At 42.0% G+C, this 23,346-nt stretch overlaps 1 pseudogene; it reads left to right on the top strand.

Moving 5' to 3' along the window:
• The first annotated feature begins 12,294 nt into the window (after nt 1-12,294).
• LOC142933196 (serine/threonine-protein kinase ICK-like) lies at nt 12,295-22,937 on the top strand (annotated as a pseudogene).
• The last annotated feature ends 409 nt before the right edge of the window (nt 22,938-23,346 follow it).

Genomic DNA, 23,346 nt, shown 5'->3' with positions numbered 1-23,346 from the left:
TTCTCCAGCACTTTAACCTGCGGCTGAGAAGCTCCTTCATGCATTATTCTGTGTACATTTCCCATGCCTGCTCGCTGGAACATTGAACTCTCTAATAGCAGCCAGGAGCTCGCCCAGCTCTCCACAGTGGCAGCTTCACCCCCACCCAGTCCACTGCAGCCAACTGAGGGGCATAGGCTTCAGCCTGAGAGACAAACACAACATGGTTTGTGGAGCAGTAAGAAAGCTAGGGGCAGCATGCTAAACAACCTGCAGGACCTGTCTGCAGCCAACTGAACAACCGGTTTCCTTTTGTCACCTCACTGAAGCTGAATGGATGGATTTGTCTGAAAAAACATTAAGCTTTTATGAAGATATAAATCCTTTCAGTCCTAAGGATAGTGTGAAAGCCCACTATTTCTCTCTTTGCTAATATTTCTACTGGAAGATGTGGTCCTCTTTGCTCTGTGTGCGTTTGAGTGTGTATTCGTGTGAATGTGTATTGCGATTTATCTGCGAAGTGAGTTAAAATGGCAGTAAATTGTGAGTTGAAGTAGATTATTACAATTCACTTTCTTTGTCATGCACTGAAAAACAACCCAATTATTTTCCAAGGTTACTACTGGAGTTCCCTCTCATTTTAATCACAGCCCTAGAGTGAAGGAAACCCACCTCCAGTGTAGTAATATAAACCTAAAGCAGCAAAGAGACAATATATCACGAAGAGAGTTCAATAATTCAAAGTCCTCTAATAAAAGGCAAATCTTGATTTACAGTTGTCTAGAGTATTCATACTTTGCATAAACTTCCCTGACATTTGGTCGTATTTAATATGCATGTTGTCTTTCTCTTGTTTGCTCGAGCATGCAGGCAATTTGATAGCCTGCGTAGTCCTGTAGAATAGCAAAAACATTGTCAATTTTGCCTACCAGCTTTCCACTTGCTCAATATTTTTGAAAATAATTGAAAATAATTGACAGTGATTCTCTACAACGGCTGTAGTCCCACCAAATGAATACACATTTATACTGTGGGTTAGTGTGAGGGCTTTTCCCCCAAATGAAAGCAATAAAGCATTATAGGGCAGCCTGATTTCAGCACCATGGACAGAGGCCAACCAAGGCCAGGTGTTACAACTCACCTGTCACATTATGAGGGAGAAACTCTTCAGCAACAAAAGTTTGCTGGTGCACCTTTTGTCTCCTTCCTCTTTTCCCACCAAAGCAAGATGGACGATGCTTGGTGCCACATTTTTCTCGGGAAAGAGAGAAAGAGAAGTGAGGGAAATGTTTGACATGAATGCGTTAGATATAAATAAAATCAAATGTTGGGACTGTGAGGAGACATTTTAATTTGGTTGTTATTTAATTAAGTATGCCAGCAATATAAAACACTAGCTATTAAGCTTGCATGGTTCAGCATGGTGTACAGCACAACCGTTTTTGTGTTTGTGTGTGGTTATCCTTTTTTTCGGGAGACAAGCCAAGGACTGCCTGAGAACCTCCTACACTGACTCGGGATGACACTAATTAATGGCTGCTCTAAAAGCTCCTTCTGCAAAAACCCTTGGACAGTATACAAGCTTTCGAGGTGAAACGATGACACTAATGTAATTTCTACCAAGCCGGGTGCCCCACAATGTCCGAACATTACGAAACACTGTACCTGTCATTCCTAATAATGTCTCCATCTGGTTAAGTGTGTTCTTCATTTGCATCATTTGCGAGACCCTTTGGCCCTTGATCATAATAAAACGAGCCTGAACCACAGTGTGGCTATAATGTCATGTGGGAACAGATGTGATGATAAGCCAGGACCTGGGTGCTCATTATTCTAAGGCAGGTTCCCGAATGCATTGGATCTGATTCAAGTCACTGGTGTCAAGCAAAGAAGAAAGATGTCCCTTAATAAGTCTTAACTGAGCTTTGGAGAGTCTTAACTGAAACTTGCATGAGAGGAAGAGTGTGGGATAATACGAAAAAGAAAGAGGGTATTTGTATTGTTTGTGTGTTTGCAGTCACATGCGTATTACCCTTGTGCATCATTGCACAGTGCAATGCATGGGGACATTATCTGTGTACAGCTGCACTATCACTGAAGTAATAACGATCATTCCTTTATCTCCCACACTTCGAACAGTTCCTCCGAGGCTGGTGAGAATGGGCCTTAACACAAGGCAAACAGGGCGTCATGGAGGTACAGAGAGACCTCTACAGCAGAGACTACCAGTTTCACTTTGACCTCTTAGCTGTGGAGATGCGTGATGTTCCCAGAACAAGACATACAGGATTTACAAAATCTGTCAGTCCACTTATTTTCAGCTTTGAGAGAGTCATTTGCCTCCTACACATTCAAATGAATGCATGTTTTACATAAGCCCACGTTGAAACATTAAAAACAAAGCACATTTGCACACTTGTGCTCACAGGCACACACAAACACACAAACGCACACACCTGTCCGTTAGCGGCTAATGATTTAAATTAGAGAGATGCTTTAACACTCAGTCAGCTTTAAGACTTTCAACTGCAGAGTGCTTTATGAAATCTGCTTTTGAAAAGTGCAGTGAAATTAAAGATTACTTGTACTACAACCCTGTGCACACAACTACAGCAAAAAAGTTTAGGTTATAGTGTTATTCCAAATATGCTTGGCTCACCTTGCGGTTGGTTTTGCAGCCTGTAGGATCATCTGACTTCATCATCGGGTTCCTGGTCCTTTTTGTCCATTTAAGTGTTCCTAGCGAAGCAGTTTATATCTGGTGTTATTATTACAGATAAGATCGATGGCCAAAACCACAAAAGTCCTATCAGAATGAGCACAGGTGTAATCAATAACATCGATCGTGGTTGATTTCCAGACAGAGAGAGAGAGCAATGGTTGAGCAAGCAGAGGCTATTGTCACAACATGTATCGAGGAACCGTCATTATCATTAGTAACACCTGTGTTGTGCTGCCTTTATGTGATACATTATGAAGCAGCATTTTCACGAACCAATCAAGTAGTTTGTTCATACGTTGCACCGGAATTATTCTTTGAGTAAATAGGATTTCCTTTTTTGTGTCCATGTTATAGGTTTGACTTAGTGCATAAAGAATGTGGATGCAGATGTATCATTTGTATGTAACGTTTATTTTTGTATACAGCAGATATCTATAAATCATTTTTCTTTTAATAGCACCTGCCTCCACTCCACATTAGAAACACAACAGAGGACCCTCCATCTCATGCATTGCCAATCAGAGGCACTATTAATGTAGCATCTCCCCAGGCTTTTCCTAGCATCAGCCTCTTATCAAAGCACTGTGACAGGCAGATAGACACATGTACTGCTCCACTCAGTCGCAGGATTACTCTTCAGCTGTGTGGGAAAAGGCTGCAGATTTAGATACCATAGAATGCCTCAGGTTTTCTTACAACGCTGGACAAACTGTCTATACAGGGTGATAGACGAGAGCTGTTGTTGATCTCACGACTCGATAGCATGTTGGTTCTCCTCAACTGGTTTACTGTCTTCTAATGAATCCAGCTCAGTCAGAAAAGAATAGTTGTCTATATTAATTTTTTTTACACAACAAAAGCTCATTCTCTCTTTTACCTCTCACTTTCCTCTCTTTTCTGCCTCTGCCTCTCTCCACAGGGATCTGTTACAACTGAGTGGTTCACTAATGATCTCCGAGTGAGAGGCAGAAAGTCATCCATAAGCATGCACATGGTCACAGTCACACTCACACACATGCAGACACACACACGTATCTTGGTATCCTCAGGGATAATTAGGGGAGAGTTCCCCTAGCTCACTGAATCCCAGCATCCTGCCACCATTAAAGTGGGAAGCTGTGTCTGTGCAGCTACGTATGATTGTTTTGTGTGTGTGTGTGTGTGTGTGTGTGTGTGTGTGTGTGTGTGTGTGTGTGTGTGTGTGTACATGCGCGAGCTGGAGAGAGCGACAGGAAGAGAGAGAGAGAGGGAGTTTGGGTAAATTTGACAGGTGTTTTTAGGGATGAAGTGCAGCAGACAGCTTGTCAGTTGGATGGAAAAGTCAGTATTTTGAGTGTGTGCATGCATGTGTGTGTGTTTGTTGGGTGGGCGGGAGTATAAGTGGCATGTACAGTGAAGTGTTAATGCTTGGTTGAGCATGTCGAAAGCCTGTACATGAAACTTCTCACAGCCTGGAGAGAGAGACAGACAGACAGACAGAAAGATGCAGGCAGCAAGTCATTCCTATTCCATGAAGTCAGTTTCCAGCTCCCTGAAAAGGGAAGTGCACAACACAAAAATATGAGGACAGAAAAAGCATGGAGCAAAATTCATTAATTGGCCAAAACACTCTAAACGTTGCCAAAAACTCTCCTAATTGGCTCAAACCCTCAGTCCTTAGAAATAATTACCTTGGTTGACTGTGAAATGTCCAGTTAAGTGTAAGAGGTCATACTGTACATGAGGACTAAGGTGGAACAAAGCTTCACACCGGCTCTCATTATCCTTTATAAAAGCTTTGAATAAAGCATTTCATGACATGTTTCATCTAGCCAGTAAGACTTGGTCAAAGGATTCAGCCTCATCGTCGTTAACGTGGTGAATTATTTCAAACCCCATTCTCATTGTTGTTCATGGCTTGTATTTGTTCCGTAATAACTATTTCATGTGTATTTATTCTGTAACTGTGCTTTTTAGTAATCGTGAGCCCATGGTTTGTTTGGGTGTGCTGTAAACAGCATGAGTTGCTCCTCTTTTGCCATATTTTAACCAGTGGTTAACAAACATGTTATTTTGAACTGAAGACTCGCTAGGACCTTTATTAAAGCCCAACCACCAACAGCAACAGGTGTCTCCAATTCAACCAGCACTGAAGTCTTAACGATTATAACTAAACCGTGAAGTCATGTTTAGAGTCTAAAACTACCTCTGTGTGTCTTGTTTAGATGTGATGTTCTCTCTGTCAGTATTGTCCAGAAACACAACATTCTCTTTCACCTCGACACAGATATAACAAGCTTTACAGTCAGTGCACCTAAACCTGCTGAAAAACTACTCAACAAAAAAACCATTGGATGAATTTTAACCACTGATTCTCTATGCTGAAAACACACACACACACACACACACACACACACACACACACATTATACAAACTCAAACACACACTTTGATCATCTTGTCTCACATCTAAAATTATGATGTGTTTGATCTCTGTAAAGCACTTTGGGTGAACCTGCAAAGTTAAAAGTGCTTTATAAATTAACAAGACTTTAATTTAACTTGTTCTCTCATCTCTACATTTTCTACCACTTCAAAACACCCCCACACACGCCAATTTATCCTAATGACGTCCCCCTAGATTATTTTTGCATTATAAAGCTCTCAGCTGATTCAGACTCTCGCCACTAAATATAATCCTACAAAAACACCGCTTGTCAACGTATGTTTTGATCATCTAGGTACTAATACTTGCATAATACTGTGATGGATCGTCACTCCTTTAACTGATCTCTAAGGGATAAAACCAATACCCAACATGAATTCCTGCTTTCACAGTGGTTGTTTACATAATTGAATGTGTGGATGTTATCAAGTGTCATCAGCTCGATGGAAAGGCTCCCATAAATACTTCAAAAGCAACGACATGCTTCCACAAATATTCGGCCTCATTCCCGCTGCAAAATACGATTACCATGGAAAGAACTGCTGGTGTTGCTACGACGCTATAATTAGAAGCATGGAGATGACAGCAAATGTAAGTCTCATGTTGCCAATGTTATGTTGATGTCAAACAAGGAAACTTGCGAAAAGATAACATGTCCATTAAAATGACTCCTCGGCCTGGTCGGCCACAAAAGCAATTTCACCAAAATCAAACATTTTCTCTTCATTGTAAAGTGAAGAAGTAAAATTCAGTTGGCTGGTGATCACAGAGGAACAAACATGGACTGAGTGAGTTCTGGAAAACCCCCCTCTTCAATTAGTCACACAGCATTTGAAACCAGTCTGGCCAATAACTTATCTCCCCAGATATTCGCTTAGTGGGCCATCAAATCCTCTCGTCCTAGTCTCTACAGCTAATGCCAAGGTATTAGACAACAGCCCATGTTTATCACACTCTGCCAATGGCATCATTGGCAGCTCGCAGTCAAACATTTCCTAGCGCACAACAATGAAAACGACAGCGTTGGGGGGAAACAGCCACACCCACTTGTGTAAATCCCCTCAAAAGCCGCCACATTATCTCCACAGCACAGCTATAGATTGCTGAATCATGAAATGCTCTAAAAGAATTGCAGGCAGGACACCGTGATAGTGTGTCTGCTTCTAAGTCATATCAGTGTATACCACGCTGTAACATGAGTAACATGCTTTGAACTAAGGAGGACTGTCAATCACTGTGAAACGCCTCACCTTAATAAGCTCAAGTGTTTGAATATGCAATGGAAACGCATGTATAAAATATAATCACATTATTGGCTGCACCGTGACCGCGAGAATGATTGAATTCGTTTCTCTATCATTTAGTGCAAATGAGAAAGTTCTGCTTTGTCTGAAAGTTTGAGTAGTGTTCCACATTTGCATACAATCTTGCACACTTCAGTTGTTCAACGGGTTGCTACTTATTTCATTCATCATTTAGAGCAAGAATTTTTTTCTCTTTTTTTTGTCACTCCAGAGCAATTTCCCAGCACAATAGGTGCATGTGTAGTACAATAATAGATTTAAACTGCGAGCATTAACAACTCCAAGCTTTGAGTAATTATTGCAATTAAGAGGTTGCATTAGCTGTAATAATTTAAACAAGCCACTGACTTATGTGTCTGTCTGTGAAGGAGGTTAACTCCTCCCATGTGTATTGTTTCCAATTACTGTGAATAGGAATAAGCAAGTAAAACTAAAAAAATAGATAATTAATTATTGAGACTGCTGCGTGAAGATGCTAATATCGCTGTGCATGTAAACATGGCAAATTGCTTTTGTTTTGTTTTTTATCATGAGATCGTACACACAGTATCATGTTAGATATGAGCATCTGCCGCATATGTGGAGAAAACATCACGTCATTGTTTACAGTTTTTAATCTTTGTGTGCAAGCATATCTGTGTGTGTATGCACTGTGTTTGTAACTGCATGTGTGTGTGTGTGTGACTACCTCTGCTTAATCACAGCATCTGTTGCTGTCATCCCTTCTTGGATATAAACATCATCAATCACCAGAGAAAGTGACATTATTTATTACGGCCCTATTTGTTGCATTATTGGAAAGACTTTATCATCGTACAACCAAATCAAGTGCAACATGAACACGGAGGCTCTCTGCTTAATAATTGCATCATAAAAAAAAAACAATACAACCAATTTCTATTAAGTGAAGACCTTTATACGGAGAGGTGTATGATTTATGCCAATATGATGAATGCGTCTGTTCGATTAAAGATTAAAGTCTCAGGTTGATGAAATAACCGGGCTGTTTTTAGAAGCCACGCACTGCTGCGTGTCGTCTCTCTAGCCATCTTTCAGTTATCTAACACACTGGCTGAGTCATAGTTGCAGCTCGATGGAGATTCGGAAAGTGATGGAGTGTAGAGGAGGTCAAAACAGGAGAGGACTATTTCCTCCATCCTCAATGGAGAGGAGAGAGCAAAGTGGTGTTTGAGACTTTTACATTTCCTGCACAGGGAAAATATTGGCAAGTATATTAACAGTAATCGATGTCTCATTCTAATCACTGTATCATTTAAGTGATTTGTCAATAATACTGTTGACTGTGTTAAATATCAGACCTCATAACCGACCAGTTATGACGTCTCACGGAATAGAACAGCCAACATTAGCGTTATAGATACATTTTGAGACCATTTAAGTTTTCCTGATAATTTGCTTTATTTAGCCGACAGCACACGGCTGATTTATCTGTGGGTAACCCACCTGCACACATCTTAGTATGTGCACACTGCAAATACATCGGCAGACAGCTAAATTATGGCACATAGCTTTTGCTTTATACGTCATATCATTCTCATGGTGTTGTTGACGGTTTGTCTATTTGTAGTTAACTTCCGTAAAGTCACACTTTACTTTGTCTTTAGATTTGTTTGCTTTAAGTTGCCAGTGTTGCTGCTGTTTGCTGCTGCTGCAGGAACATTGTGTCAGGTAGCAGAGCTCTTAAATACAGGAAGTGTCCACAGCATTAGGGGGTTTGGATTTATATAGAGATTGTGTTTATTTCTTTGGACCATATTAGTTTGTTGGTTATTTTGTTTTGGTTAATGGAAAAATAATTTTACTGATAGATTTGTCCCGTTTTGTTTTATTTGTAATGCATGTGATAGTGTTTGTGTATGTGTTATCCCTTCTGTTTTAAATATGGACTGATCAGCCATTTATATATGTTCCCCTGTGTGTTCAGTTTGTTAGGTTCAGTGGGTGCAGTAATGCATCCGAAAGCTATTTGCCAGTCGCCAAACATTACATTACATTTACATTACAGTCATTTAGCAGACGCTTTTATCCAAAGCGACTTACAATAAGTGTATTCAACATCGGTTTTCAAGAGAACAACTAGTCACCAGAAGTAATAAGTGCATGTCCCTACCTCAAACAAGCATCTAAGAGCATAAACCAGAGCCAACGTACAGTGCAGAAACAAAGGAATGCAATAAGTGCCACAAGCTAATATAAAAACAATAAGTGCAATAAGCTAGTATGAATACAGTAGATGCTAGGTAAGTGCTAAGCGGAAGGGTAGGCCTTCTTGAAGAGGTGAGTTTTCAGCCTGCGCCGAAAGATGGGCAGCGACTCTGCCGTCCTGACGTCAGTGGGGAGTTCATTCCACCACTGTGGGGCCAGGACAGAAAACAGCCGCGACCGGGTCGATCGGCCGCAGGGACCTCTGAGCGACGGGGCAACCAGTCGCCCCGAGGTAGCAGAGCGAAGTGGTCGGGCCGGGGTGTAGGGCTTGACCATGGCCTGGAGATAGGAAGGAGCTGTTCCTTTCACTGCCCTGTAGGCTAGCACCAGAGTCTTAAACTGGATGCGGGCTCTTACAGGTAGCCAGTGTAGAGAACGGAGAAGGCAAGTTGTGTGGGAGAACTTGGGGCAATTGAACACCAGGCGAGCTGCAGCTTTCTGGACAAGCTCCAGAGGTCTGGTGGCCAGCGCCGGGGCTCCGGCAAGTAGTGAGTTGCAGTAGTCCAGGCGGGAGATGACAAGAGCCTGGATTAGCACCTGCGCCGTCTCATCAGTGAGGAAGGGGCGAATCCTCCTGATGTTGTAGAGCAGGAATCTGCAGGAGCGTGTAACCGATGCAATGTTTGCTGAGAACGACAGTTGGTCATCCAGGGTCACACCCAGGTTTCTCGCAGTCCGAGTTGGCGTCACCACGGTATCATCAATGGTGATGGACAGGTCTCGGTGCGGGCAACCCTTCCCCGGGAGGAACAGTAGCTCGGTTTTGTCCAGGTTGAGCTTGAGGTGGTGTGTCGTCATCCACTTCGAGATGTCAGCCAAGCACGCAGCGATGCGTGCCTCCACTTGAGTGTCCCCGGGGGGAAATGACAAGACCAGCTGGGTGTCATCGGCATAACAATGGTAGGAGAAGTCATGCGAGCGAATAACAGAACCCAGAGATGTTTAGAGAAACAAATTAAGAAGAAGTTTGTTGGGTCAGAGTTTGTCTTCGTTAGGTCAGTTAGTTTATGTTAAGTGACCGTAGCTTGAGATAAGTTCTGTTTGACATCTTTTTAATGGGCGCAGAACTATTTTACATATTTAGTCAATTAGGAGAGTTCACGCACTGGTGCCCATTGGTAGCCTTGTCACACCAGATAGACTCACCCTAGTTGGCTACTTTTGTTGTGTTGTGTTTTTGTAGCAGCTAACAAGTGAAACCAGTCTGTAGCTTCTAATTCTGTTCGCTTCAAAATTTGATTTGATTTAGATGTAACTGCCAGCAATGGCAGCATTGCAGCTACAGTATGTTGCTGTTTTTTTTACACTTCCTATTCTTTTTGCCGAGAGGGAAATATCATAGCAGAAATCCCTGATATCTCCAACTGGAAATTACAACTGACTTGGACATCTTTTCCCACACATTTGCTCATTACAGTCCGAACACTATGACATGAAAGTGGCATTAAACCAGGAAGTGTAGCATGTGAGGAAAAACATGGCTATGATGGACAATTTGGAACATGGTCCTCTAATTACAGACAGCGATGTCAAGAAATTGGACAATGAACAGTCAATCAGTCAATCAAACTTTATTTATAAAGCACCTTTTATACAGGTTGGTGCAGTTCAAAGTGCTTCACATATGACTGACAAGTGTGGACAGTGAAAACAAAGAGAACATTTTTTGAATAAAAGTAAAAAATATATTATAATTGAACAATTTAAGACTAATGCACACGAGACAATAAAATGATATTGTGTAATAAAAAACTGAATTGAAAGCTATAATAAGTAGTAGTAGTAGTAAAACAGCATTTACGTTTTAAAGATTTTAACACTAGCAGCCCTCAGATCCTCAGGTAGACTGTTCCAGCAGCTCAGAGCATAATAGCTAACAGCTGATTCACCTGTTCATTTTGTTTACATGTATAAGAACTAGCTAGCTCGCTCATCTTGATTATCTCTTAGCTCTGCAGCTACCGTCATTTATTTGAAATGTTGTAGAATACTGATATATTTAAGAGATTTGTCTTCGTGAAGAGTAGAGAAGGTGAATTAATGAATATTTACTTGCTTTTGGAATGGCATAGTATGTTTATTTTTACACTATTGCAGTGCACATGAATAAAGGTTTTAATATCCCTCTGCAAAGAAACCCTTTAATGAAAGTTGTATGTTAAGGCTTTAAATGGTTTAATTTGAGGGAAACTGTAATTTCCCAGGTGCCCAAACTAAAGTTTTTCATCAAAACCACATGCTTTGTATTCACTCTGAGTTCCTCCTGTCTGTAGCTTCTTGGCACGAAACAGAAATTGTGTACGTGTTTGTGTGTGTATCCGTGTGCACACACCTCTCTGTCTGCTGGCCCTCCATGTGTGTATGCTGTTTTTTTGCCATATGCCAAGAGCTCTTTGGAACAGAGGCATCATTATCCATTCATCAGGCCCTGCAGCATCAGTATCTGCTGCTTTCCCTGATATACAGTCTAATTCACACCTCAGACACCTGCTCTCCTCCCTCTTAAAACCATAACTATAAATCTAATCCTGCACTGTTGCTGAGTCCCACTGGGTCAATATTCCTCTTTTTAAAAGCAAGGAGAGCCATGGAGTCATAAGTAGCAAGCCATCTGGACACAAGCTGGGGTCTGATCAGCCCCAGCTGGGTCAGAGGAGGGTGTATGATGTTGAAATACTCGAAACAGATGTCCAGAGGCATCAGTAGTTGTATTACGTTGTTGTTTTTAAAAGTAAAAGTTTTGATACGATGCGCTAATCCATTGAAAGTCAGACAGATGGGAGAGAGGTTTTGCAATACACAACTGATGGTTTAAAAGTTGGGCATTTAGTGCACCCTGTTCTCTTATCTTGAAGCTTAAATCTGATCAATAGCAGTAGTGACAGTGATAGACAGTTAAGAGAAAAAGAGGGCTTCATAAACAACGGCTACATTAAGAGAAACCACCACAAGTCTTTACCGTGTCTTACACTTTCATTTTCTCCTGCCCTTCCTCGTTTACTTCACATCCTTTCTGTAGGCAGAGCTGTAGGTCTTAGGTATCGATTGTATGCCGAGGACTAATGGGCATGACAAAAGCAGCGTGGGGAGACCGAAAGGAGGAGGAGGAGAAAACAAGAGGTAAAGGGAATAAAGTAGGGTTACTATTTGGAGAAAGACAAATATATGAGTGTGGCGACTCACACGAACCAGGCTGAAAACTTTGATTATCTTTTTATGAAGTATTGTAAATGTTTTACTTAACTGGTATTATAACAAATGTAAATGTATTGTTATGTATGGGCCTTTATTTAATTAAATATGTATTAATTAGTTAAATTAAATAAGTATAGTTTGGTATCATTGTTATTTATAGCTGGGAATAAGATTAAATTAATTAATCTATTTAGTAAATAATTCTGCTGGTTTTCCTCCATACATTTTTCATATAAAACTTCCCTCAAGCAGACATTCTGACTCGTCACTGCAGGAAAAGTAAAGGTAAAACAAATTTTGTGAGCGCTCCATCAAGTGTCCCAGTAAGCCAGACCCTGGAACCACCTACGTATTAAAACGTTTATTTAAAAGTCTTGAAGCTAACTTGGTCAACACTGAAGAATCCCTGTTGAAGTCTACTGACTTAAACCAAAAGAGTAATGATGTACGATGCTCAGCCCTACACCAGGGAGGTACAGTTTGAATTATGCACTCTGGAAAAGAGAAAGAATGAAATAACGAACAGAACATCAAGAATGCAAGAAGGACTCCTGGATAGACAGAGGGTCACTCACATAGTCTCTTCCTGACTAAAGCTCTTCAGGTTAAAAGTCAAAAAAAATAAGTAGAGCAGCAGAGAAACACTGAGACAGACAGCAGGGGGAAGAAGTCAGACATTGATCCAGGTCCAAGAGTCTGTGGCTTCCCTTTCTCTCAGAGTGAACTGCTACACAAATGAGTCTCAAGATAGCTGCTTTCCTCATCCTCTGATCGTTCTTACCTCCTCCTTCGACCTCTACCTGCTCGGGCCTGCTCCTGGCTCCTCTGCTGCCCACAGGAAATCATTACACCCCAAGCGAAACTCTCTCCCAATCTCGTGTCCCCTGGGCTCCACCTCCTGCCAATTAGGAGGTTTGCCGGCTGCTTGCTAGTCATCACATGTCTGAAGTCATTCCTCTTTACTCCCAAATTCTCTAGATTTTGCAGTGTTTAATGACAAAAAAAACTACACAGACTGTACACAGCCATGTGATGTGAATATGAATATTGGCGTCGTTGGGTTTTGTTGACAGGTGAAAAGCTTTTTTTCAAACGCTGGAGGGAAGTTCGTGGCTCTCAATGTTTCTGATAATGCCAAGTGAATGCATAGCGATATAGAACTTCCCCTGCCGTATGGCCTGTGGTTAGCTCATAATGAATGTGCAGTGTAATGTTGGGTACCTACCCGGGGACCTAATTTATCAAGCAAAGGCCAATAGTGTCAATGCCATTTCCTCGTGGGATGCAGCCACACAGCGAGTGACTCAATGAGGCTGTAATGTGCAAGGTGTAGCCACAGGTATTCGTATTCCCTCCAGCATCCACGCGTGGGAGAGCTAAGGTCAAATATAAATGGGACAGGCATGCACAGGCCTGCAGGGAGGATAATGCAAGATGGCAGGTCTCCTATCACTGGGAAATACTGATTTATCTTCGTGTAATATGGATTTGAGTATTTCATGGTTTTGTATTGGAGTAATCGCAGTACTGACGCTAAAGGTGAGTGTATGTTAAGTGTGTCCAAATGAGCCTTGAAATTGTATTTTTTTTTTTTTTTTAGAGCTACAGCATGACAACAATTTCTATTTTCACTCCCTTAAATGCGAAGCTCCTGCACTGGTGCATTCAGCTTCATTTTAACATCTAAAAAAACCTTAAATGGCAGCTCAAAGGAGAGCATTCTATTGAAAACATGATATGAATGCTTAACAGGTCATTTGAGAAGGGTCAGTTTTGATAGCACACATGCTTCCCATGTGCAACCAGCACAGCCAGTAAATATATTTCATCAGCATTCCAGTCTTGTCGTTAATTTTGAAATCGTTCCCTGAGTCTAATAAGAAGTGCTGTCATGCCACCCACCTCACATACAGTACACACAAACCCACAGGAGGACTCGCATTTACAGCACAGATATTCTGTCGTGAAACGTGAATGTCAAATTTCACCCAAAAAAGGAACTTTTATTTGTCTTTTTTGTCTGTCGTCTTATGAGGTCTGAGGGATGAATATGAGCCCAACAAAAGTAAACAGCACCAGCTCCACTGCAGCTATTCCTTGAGCCCACGTTGGCCAAGCGAATGCCTCTCTCTGAGCCAAATTCCAAGAGGAAGCCAGACACCAGATGTTTGGCCGGTCAGACGAAGTTGCCAGAATGACAACAAAAATCCTTCTAGCATGATGATAAGCAACTGGACTGGAAGCGACCCCCTGCCTCTTCTCCGGATTTTCCCACCCCTGCTGATCGGGGGGGGCTGTCACTCACAGATGGCCGAAGTGTAATTACCTTTTTAGGATGCCTTCATGCATTGTCAGAGGGATGCATGAGGATAATTGTTGTTATAAATGTTGTGATAAATGCTCAAAGGAGAAATTAGATTTTTTAACCTTCACAGGACAGCACGCTTGAAGCCGGTAATGCTCAAGGACACTTCAGCAGGGCGGGGGCTTTTTGCCTCCTTGTTAAAGTACCAATGTTTCCCACTTTACTTGGGTGGGGCCGCCCAGCTAACGTTCCCTGGTATTATGTTAGAAGATTCAAATCAGCTCAAGACTGATGGAGGTTTATAATGTCCATCTCATTCTTAGATCTTAGCAAATAACATAGTGAGTACAATGTTATTATTACTGATAAGAAGAATGGGTGAAAACTATGAAAATAAGACCCAAGTTTTATGAAACAGGAGTCCTTCCTTCTAAAAGTTTTACTCATAACAGAAAGCTTGGCGTGTTTACCAGATAACCACCCGCTTCATTTTCATGTTCAGTCTGATCTGTCGGAAGCTGGCATTTATATTCAGCCGTCTCCAGTATGATGTTTGCTTGGTGGATCAGGCAGAAAACGCTGCCATATGCAGACGTCTTACAGCTGAATATACCGTTCAGTTAAAGAGAGCAGCAGCAGGAGAGAGGAAGGGAAAAAGAAAGGAGGACGTGCATGTCTGTGTGTAAGAAACAGACATTGTTGTTCATGCATTCCTATCAGAGACAACGTTACCACCTATTAAAGATTACAGGCAGTAGCTGAAAGCACACAAAGACGTTTCAAATGCCACTGAGTTATGATGACGGGGCAAGACGTTAGGATTTCACAGCTCATTGTCTGAAGTCCTCAAAACGCACCTCAAGGTTTCACTGCTTCTCTTTTCATGCAAGTGGGACAAGCTTAAGAGGAAACCACCAGCAACATGCTCTACACATGCACACAAAGCACTTGAGTTTAAAGGGTCTGATGATGCCGAGATTCTGTCAAATTCACCTCAGAATGCTGCTGCCAAGGTGGAGGACTTTTAAGTGACAGCATCAAGGTTTTGTGGTTGCAGAACCAGTTAAATTAGGCCAATGCTGTGGAGAGGATGCTCTGCGTGATCAAAGGCTACACTGATACCGGGTTGACTGTTCCGTGTTGCTGAGGCGAGGCGGATGTTTTCAGAGACAAAAAAGGAGAAATTGCATCGGAGAGTTTATCTCAACAGCAATTATATCTGATCCTGGGACAGAGAGATGGAAGCAGAAGGAGAGACAAGCAGAAGGCTGAGGCTGAAAGAGAAAGAGAGAGCATAAATACCAGAGGTGGAGGAGGGAACCCTTGATTCATTTCAAGGCTGATTAATGAAGAGGCAGTGAGGTGAAATGAATAGGAAATCAAGGAGGAAGCTATGGCTGAATCCTGTCCTTTGATCTTTCGCTCCAGCGAGATTTCGTACACTCACAGCTACAGAAAGCACAGTGACTCACACCTGTTTCCATCGCCGTAAAACACAAAGGAGATGGACTTGGGATATTGGCTGGAAAGCTCCCTTGTCACAATCTCAGAAGGAGGGAGGATTTATTGGCAGAGTATATATATATACTGTATATATGTATATATATATGTATATATATATATATGCTCTACTCTAAACCCTCGGGATACGGTTAACAGTTCATTGTGTAAGAACAGTGATGGCATGACCTCTTATCCTCACATGATCAACCTCGGCTACTGTAGCATCAAAGCCAATGCAGATACTGCCAATCTGTGGTCACTAATGATACTACACTTCAGTGGCCAAGCGTGTGTGTGTGTGTGTGTGCGTGTGTGTGTGCGTGTGTGTGTGCGTGTGTGTGTGTGCGTGTGTGTGTGTCTTTATGAGGACAGGACAGAATGAGAGATGCAGAGATAGGAAAGAAGCAAAGGGCTCACAAAACATCAGCACATCCGGCAATGAGCCAGGGGCCATGAATCCGATTAATAGTGTGATGTGAGAGCTAATGCTATTTATGCTCAGAGTCGGGGTATGGATCATTGAGATAAGAGCCAGTGCTGAATGCAGAGGGGCAGCCTATTGTAAATGGCATGTTTTCTATTCAGCCCATGAGGCAGGGTATCTGTTATAGTGACAGCGCTGCAGATGTTTGACCTCTCATTTTGAGGAACATCAGAAGTTTCATTTCAAGGATTTCACTAATATTGGGACATCCTCATTACAACTTTTCTCTCTGTCCCATCAACTTTCTTCATTACGCCAAAATAACAAACCAAATTCCAAAAATGACTGTTTTACATCTCACCCAGCTTGTTATAGCTCAGCCATCTTGGCCAAAGAGTCAGTCATAACTCTCATTTATCTACAAGTTTGTTTGTCTTCCTAATGAACCGCTAAGCTTCCCTCTCTTCGCATCGTCTCTCCTCTCTGAACGACCAACAGTCTAACATGAATTGACACTCTTTGTGCTCGTATACAAAAATCATTTAGCAGTCAATATTCCAGAGACGCTGCTGATATACAGGATGTGCTCGGGTGTTCGAATATAATCTCACTGAAAATTAGTTACAGTTTAAAGGACTCCATCAGTGTCGGGAATGAAGCCCTGGAGAGAAAATCATTTCTGAAGAGCAGTGTGGTTATTACATTTTCAGATTGTTTGCTTCATTTCATCTGAGTTTATTGGCGAATACTCCTCTGTCTTTTGCTTTCTGTTTTCTGTCTTGCACAAACACACTGAAAATCTGACAATTTAACTGCATTACATTTGAAATCTATGCCGCTCAAAGAAATTAGAACTTAATATAAAGATGTTATTGTCGAGTTTTGATGGGCTGTGCTGTGGTGAAATCATTCAAATGAATTTAAGATGTCAGCAATAATGGGCAAAGTTCTTATTCGTCTCCATCTTTCCTCCATTCCTCCACTTCAGGTCTTGCTTTTCTTTGATGTATATATAAAAGATATGTGTGAGAGGGGGGGGGGAAAGATAGATGACTTCACCTCCCACAATGCTATGCTATATGTCAGCACAGAGGAGAGTCAATGAAAGACCCTTGAAGCTCAAAACAAAATGCTCCAGTGAATTGACTTACAGAAGCAAAGGGAGATACGGTGAGCAAGCGGCTGCACACATGACAGCTTTACAAAAGTGAGAGCACACTGACAGTAATGTCTGCCTGCTCTCACTGGAGACAGGAGGCTGACAGGCAGCAGCAACTTTCATACAGTGAAGTGGCATCTCACTCAAACCCCAAACAGACTGACTAATATCTTTCTTTTCTCACACACGCAAACATTTCTTTCTCATAAGTTGTGCTCAAATTAACATCATTCTTTCCTGAGGGGATGCAAAGCTGACAGCCTACCCATCTTCTTTACCCTGAGCAGCAACATTTGCAGAAATTGGTTTTCTTTTCTACACCACATAACTCAAAAAGGAAATCTCCCCTGCCTCCATCCCCCTCGAGTCTCCAGACAAGCATTTTATCTTCCTGTACACAGGCACATCAGACTAAACACACCCTCTAATAGAGGGTGTTTTCTGTCCAAGGCAAGCCTGTCTGGAGGCGGCTGGGCTTGAATATACTGTTTGAATAACATACTGCCTCCATATACTTTATCAGCTGTGACACAGAGACATAATAGGACATAAATACATGGACACACACACCAATATGAATGGGCGACATGCACCCCTTTAAGTGCTTTCTGGCACAAGACAGTCCATACATAAATATACGAGAGCTGAAAGCAAGAAAGGCACCAGCTTTAACAGAGCAACCTTCAGCAATCTCATTCATGTTATTGTTCAGCTAGTTGGGTCAGACAGAGTTTAAAAGAACTAGCAAGTAAAAAAAAACACATTTCACACGTTTCCTAGCTTGTTCCCAAGGCAATGACCTACTTTCAGCCAGTAATAGAATAAAGAACATGTGAACCTGATGAAAAGGGGCTAAAGATGCTACTTTTACAACCAGAAAATAATTACTTTGACTCATTAGACTGGGAAAATGTAGGTTTTCACATCCCTCGAAAACTACTCAAGGCCCTTCAGTTCTCAGTGGACCCCCACAGCCGGATGTATATTTAACTGGAGAGAATCAGTGAGGTAAAACAGGAACAAAGAAAGTCATGAGATGTAATGGACAAGTTTAGTTTAGACGCCTTGTGATATACAGCCATGTGATATTCATTGACAACCACAGTGAGTGTTGTCTGTGATGCTTTGGACTACTACTCAATGCATCTGTGCTCTCAGCGTCACAGAGAAAAGAAGAAATGATGAAGAACAACATTATCCATATTTAACTCTACCCCTGTGAGCACTTATGTAGATATTTCAACTCATTTTCCTTTGTAGTCACCCACGTGCAGTGAGTGAAAATCAATACTGCCACCTCCTGGCGATGAAGTGAAATTAAACTTACAAACCTGACACCAGCAAAATGATCCAAGTATTGCTCTAAATTTAAGAGAAAATATGGAAGAAGTTGTATCCTTTTCCATTCGTTAAGGTTTAAAAGACAAACATGCGACCGAGATGTGCAAACAAAAGTTCTGCGCTTTGGATGTTTGTGAGGCAGTGAGATGGAGACAGTTGAACTTTCCCCATTATTTGATTATGTTATTGGTATCACAAGCTTGTCTGCTAATTCATTTAAAATCATTAAATACAAGCAACATGTCCTTTACTTTACATCGGTCGCCTCATTCAATCTTCATTGGTGGGCGTGTATAAAGATCTCTGTGGAGAACAGGATTTCTAAAACAAGGAATTCAATCTCTGAAAGTGCAGTTAAGAAGACGTAATCAAACCAGGAACGTTTGTTTGTTTCAATTTAGTTAAATGTGCAATTTCCAGGATTCAGAACATTAATATAGCAGCAAACAACTATTTGCTATGTAAATATGAGTAATGTCTACCTGAGCAGAGAATAAAGTCACTCTGTGTGTGTTGTTATCCGAGCTTGCATGTGCTTTGTTGAGCCTCCTGTTCCCCCTCAGGTAAACGCTGTTAGCTCTGTCAGCACTTTTGCCGTGGTTTGCACTTCACAGCAAGCAGAAATTCAATTTTACTCCCATTTTATTGAATGTTTTTTTCCTTCAAAGACAAAACAGTTTTTATTACCTCTGTGGTAAGTTAGATGGCCCCTGCAAAGCCCACCGGCTGTCCGTCACAGACTCATCTAAGCCTCACCAGCATCACTTGTCAAATGCTGCTTCACACCACAGATGTGGTGTGAAGCAGGATGGCTCTTACTTCTGAGTCAGATTGTCAGGTTGATATCAGTCCAGCTGTTTAGACATTCACACACTGTTTTCACAGCCTCTTGCCAAAATGAAAGAAGTATACGTACAGGAACAGTTCCTCAGTTTCATTCAGTTAAAATGAATTCTTGCCTGGAGATAAACCTGGTTTTCATACAGTGTGTATGATTTAGCTTTAACAACATCATTTAAATATGCTGTCAAATCAGACAAGGACAGCACAGTTCCTAATGTGTGCTGATCAAGATATGGTTTTGAACTCACCTATTGAGGCTGTTGTCAGCCAAATAGTGCCATCATTACTGCACATCATCTTAGATGTGCATTTTAGAAATATATAAGATCCGAAAGCAGTTCAGTATCTTGTTCAGCATATATACGCTTCAACACCTAAACACTGCCATAGCTGTGACCCAATGTTTAATCTGACTTTTCTCAGTATTCCCTCAGTTTTCCACTGTTTTTCAATGGGGGTCAACACCTGAATCAATGTATTGACAGATCATTGACTATTCAAAGCAAGGTAATGACTTCAAACAAAAGCACACCACAGATTGAACGGACTGAAAACTTAGTTTATGACAACCTTTTTGCCACTGAACATGTTTTTTTTCCACAGACAGAGGTACTACTGTCACAGTGAATAAAACACACACTACTTGTTAAATATGATGTTCCGTAAATGTGTGTGTCTTCCCCCCTATAGAATGATTGGCCAGAGGGATACCATCTGGCTAGTGCCATGAACTTCCGTTGGCCTCAGTGTGTTCCCAGTAATCTGAAGATGCTGATCCCAAATGCCAGTCCTGAAGCCATTCATCTGATGACAGACCTGCTCCAGTGGGATCCCAAGAAGAGACCAGCTTCAGCCCAGGTAGTGTCTGACCTGCACTTCCTCCTCATAGCTGAACATACAGAATGAAAGCTGATGTTGTTTTGTTCAAATCTTGATATCTTTTCAGGCTCTCAGGTACTCGTACTTCCACGTGGGCCAGGCTTTGGGCACTCCTCAACAGATCCTGGAGCAGGGCAGACCTCAGCCGAGCCTTGTGCCGCTGCAAGCTCCTTTACAGACGCAGCAGCAGCAGCAGCAACAACAACAACCCCTGCTGCTTAAGCCTGTGCCTCCCTCCCATCCTCCAACTCCCAACCAACACTGCTCCCCCCCAGGCCTCTCCAGCAGATCCAGCCCTCCCCTGTGTTTGCAGCTGCGCAGGCGGCAGCGTACCAACGGCACACAGAGCTGGTGCGAGAGCAACAACCGAAGCACATCCTGAAGCAGGAACAGACCGGAGGAACAGCACAGAGCCATCTTCCTTACCTTGTTGACAAGAGTCTCCAGAGCAAGGTCAGTCTGGAAACATGATATATTGTTATGTGTGTAAACCTGGCCTCCTACACACTTCTGATATTGGCTTATTGATGTAAACATCTAATCTACATTATTTTGCTTCACTAAGTATTTACGGTAATACTTCAAATTTAGAGTGCATATCAAAGGGGCCAGAATATCTAGACAAATATATTAAAATAACTTGTTTTTTCAAACGTGGAATGGTGGAACATATTCCTTACATGTATGGTTGATGTTGTTCTTTTAGCAAACAAGACAGGAGACAGAAAAAGCAAACCTACTGAGCTATCAGTTGAAGCCTAAAGGGGGGCGGCGGCGCTGGGGCCACGGCACGGGACACCTTAAGGGTGACGACTGGGACGACTACGAAGAAACGGATCTGACATCCATAAGTATTCTTGGAAAAAGCAACTTCTCCACAGATAAGTCGAGGCCGGGGGAGGACACACTCAGCAGGTGAGGCCACGAATACCAGATCTGTAGCCTCAGCTAACGTCCATACATCACCATTACTACCTATCGTGTCATTGAATGCACGCTGTCTTTCAGATATGGAAATGTTCTGGATTACAGTCGACCCAATGGAAAGGAAGAAGCACCTTTAAACCTGAACAAGAGTTCAGCCTACCAGGAGCCACCGAGAACCGCGTCTGCCAAACAACATTACTTCAGGCAGTCGAGATATTTACCTGGTAATATATATATTTGAATACTTCCATTGAGTAAAGTTAGTAGGACTGAGTCCTTAATAAAATAAATCGATATCATCTGTGTCTGCAGGTGCTTTCATGCCTAACCTGTTCGATTCAAATTAGCTCATTAGCATCATCTTCCTTGATAAATGCATCTGATAATCTGTTACCGTCTCCCTCAGGCATTAGCACAAAGAAGAACGTGGCCATCAATGCCAGTAAAGACTTCTCCGGAAGCCATCTTTGGAGCAACAGCAGTATTCCATTTGGAGGGACTCTGCCGAGCAGAGGCGCTCACGGTAATCTCCCCCGGGACATCTCGCACTGAACTTCACTGCAATCTTTTTTTGCAGCTCGTTGTTATCGCTACCATTCAAATGACTGCATCGGTTATTGTTTGTTTTAAATGTCAGGTACCAATACAATCCCAGGGGGATACATGCCATCGTTTTACAAGAAAGACATCGGTTCAGCTGGTCACAGAAGGCACCAGGGTCCTCCGGTGGAATCCACAGCATCAAGTGAGGATGGATTTCAGAGCTCAGAGCTTTCTGTAATATTCAGCTGTCTTACCTGTTTTGATGCTATTTTTAGATTATGCAACATGGCAGTCAGGCCGGAGTCCGATGAACACCTCTACCAACATGCCATCGAGCAACAAGAGCACCCCCGGTCTGCTGCCTCGCCCACCGGTCCAGTCCATCCACGGGCGAACAGACTGGTCTGCCAAATATGGACACCGCTAGTGCCCCGCCTGGAGCCTCTGATGTGTGCTCCTGAGACTCTTTCACCTCCAAAGAGTAGGCCTAGTTGTTTTATAACCTTAATCTGTGCATACATCTTACACGGGAATAATTTTGTTTTTCATTTTGTGTACTATGGATGTTGTGAGATGTAAAATATGAGTGTATGTGTATACTTAAATGCAACCGGACAGAATTTGAGTGTTTTTATTTTGTATTTCTGTAACATAGCTACTGTTCCACAGAGGGTACAACCTCAGTTTTGTATCAGTGAATGTTCACCAACATGTACACAATAAACTTCACTGTGAGTTGTTTTGGCTACAACTAATTACTTTGCCTCTTTTTTTTTTTTTTCTTACATTGCTGCTGTTTTTGTTGTATGATGTAGCCTTGTAATCAGGTAACTATTTGTTGTGCATCATAATGAATACAATGCAAGTGATTCAAATCTGTTCTAGTTTCTGAAGCTAACACATGCTACTACCTCCTTGGCCAAAAGTGAGTGTGATTATTGAATTGCCAGTTGTTGAGTATAATTCAACTTTTGACTGGGTACTGATGTGTTCAACTTGTGTCTTTTTTCATGAAACACTTTAAATGGATTGGCTGAGTGCAGGTCAGTCCATATGGTCCACACAGTATGTTACCTATCAGCTATTATTAACTAACTCATGTGCTACACAGCACCATCTACAGGGGCTCCAGTGAAGTAGTGGCTACAGATAAACCATACAATGTAAGAAGTGATAAACCCATCAATGGTTTAATTATGTCATGTGCTATTTAAAAAGTGGAACTGGAAATGTGGTCATACAATACGTAGAATGTAGTTTAGGATTAGCAATAAAGAATTAGTTTTTAATGCAGCGGTTGTCAGTGCTTGATCAATACCGTATACTATAGCATTACATTACATACATTATGACAACTCTCTAGAGCAGTGATTCTTAACCATGGGGCCGCGGCCCACTATTGGGCCGCGAGCGCCACCTAGAGGGCCGCAAAAAACTTTCAGTTTTGCAGCTGTGGGCCGCGGGACCGCATAGGTTATCAATTGAAGACACCAGAGATATTACTGTTCTCCATGAGACGCTCAGTTACAATATAGCTTCCCACCACCTGGTGGCGGTAATGCGTCAGTCAG

Source organism: Anarhichas minor, unplaced genomic scaffold (genome assembly GCF_050575085.1).
Source record: "Anarhichas minor isolate MPS153535 unplaced genomic scaffold, ASM5057508v1 ptg000058l, whole genome shotgun sequence".
NCBI lineage: Eukaryota > Metazoa > Chordata > Actinopteri > Perciformes > Anarhichadidae > Anarhichas > Anarhichas minor.
This window is presented reverse-complemented; position numbering and strand designations above follow the sequence as displayed.